Below are 1,431 nucleotides of genomic sequence, written 5' to 3'. Positions count from 1 at the left end.
TTTTTCAACATCTAGATCTGCAGCAGTTTTCACTAGGTTCCCATTCCGTAGAGTAATAACATAACAATGATCTTTCCCTTTCGGATTCACTTCCGTTTGGCTAGGGAGTCCCCCTTTTTCTCTAGATGGTAAAGCATTAGCTAGTTGCCCCACTTGTATCTCAAGATTCCTAATGGAAGCCCCTTGATTCTGAATCAATGGTGCTTGAGTTTGTAATGCGGAATCGGTCTTGTTAAAGAATTTGTTTGTGTTATTGGCTAATGCCTCCATACTCCCGGCCATCTTGGCAAACATTTCATCAATGTCCCTCTTCTTCTCTTGGGGCTGAATTTGTTGAGGACGAGGGTTTTGCACATTCTGAGTATTGCTCCGAGAAAAATTGGATGATTCCGAAATCCAGGATTGTAGAAATTGGAATATGGATCATTTCTTGGCCAATTGTAATGCCCACCTCCAATACCATTAGCTTGCTCACTTTGAGAAGAAGATGCATTAGTAATCAAGCATTCTCCGATTTGATGGCTAGCACCATAATAATCACAAGACACTATAAGCATTCCTTGAACTGCATGCACTCCTTGAGGAGAATTCACCGCTAAAGCATCAATCTTTTTAGCCATAGCAGCTAAGGCGGTCATCACGTCGGCATCTTTTGGATTCCCTTGCTTTTTTGGTATCCTCTCCGTAGGCCAAGAAGTATTTGTCTTGGCAACCTTCTCAAGCAAAATTCGGGCCTCCTCTTGAGATTTAGTCATAAAGAACCACCCGTGGCTGCATCTAACATTTGCCTCATCGACATACTCAATCCGGAATAAAAGGCTTGATAAACAATCCACTCCGCAAGTCCATGATTAGGACAGCTCCTCAAGATAGCTTTGAACCTCTCCCAAGCTTCATGGAAAGATTCAAGATCAAATTGGGAAAAAGTCATTATATCATTCCGGATTTGAACCGCTTTCGCCGGAGGGAAAAATTTAGATAGAAATTGCTCCGAGAGCTCCTCCAATGTAGTGATGGAGTTGGGGGGAAGTGACATCAACCATGCTTTAGCTTTATCCCTCAAAGAGAATGGAAATAACCTCAAGAGAATTGCATCACGTGAAGCACCATGAATATCAAAAGTACCACAAATGTGCAAGAATGAAGCAATGTGCACATTTAGCTCTTCGTGAGGAAAACCATGGAACACAACGGAGTTGGAGATCATTGTGATAATAGCCGGCTTGATCTCAAAGTGAGTGGAGTTGATAGGTGGATACCGGATATTATAAGGAGTGGTATCCCAAGTCGGTCGAGCGCATTCCTCCAAAGACTGAGGGTCAAATTGCCTTGGTGGCCTATCTACCTCATTAGCTCCATTTCCACCATTTGCATTATTAGCACCTCCACCATTATCATTTCTCTCATCCAAACCATTGCCACCAATGGGCC

General features: G+C 42.9%; 1 non-coding gene across 1 annotated transcript; it reads left to right on the top strand.

Annotated features, from left to right (window-relative positions):
• The first annotated feature begins 842 nt into the window (after positions 1-842).
• Positions 843-947, top strand: LOC120008322. The gene has a single exon (XR_005470442.1). It is a non-coding gene; the product is annotated as a small nucleolar RNA R71 (small nucleolar RNA).
• The last annotated feature ends 484 nt before the right edge of the window (positions 948-1,431 follow it).

Source organism: Tripterygium wilfordii, chromosome 10 (genome assembly GCF_013401445.1).
Source record: "Tripterygium wilfordii isolate XIE 37 chromosome 10, ASM1340144v1, whole genome shotgun sequence".
NCBI lineage: Eukaryota > Viridiplantae > Streptophyta > Magnoliopsida > Celastrales > Celastraceae > Tripterygium > Tripterygium wilfordii.
The sequence above is the reverse complement of the archived record's forward strand: the minus strand, read 5'-3'. Positions and strand labels throughout refer to the sequence as shown.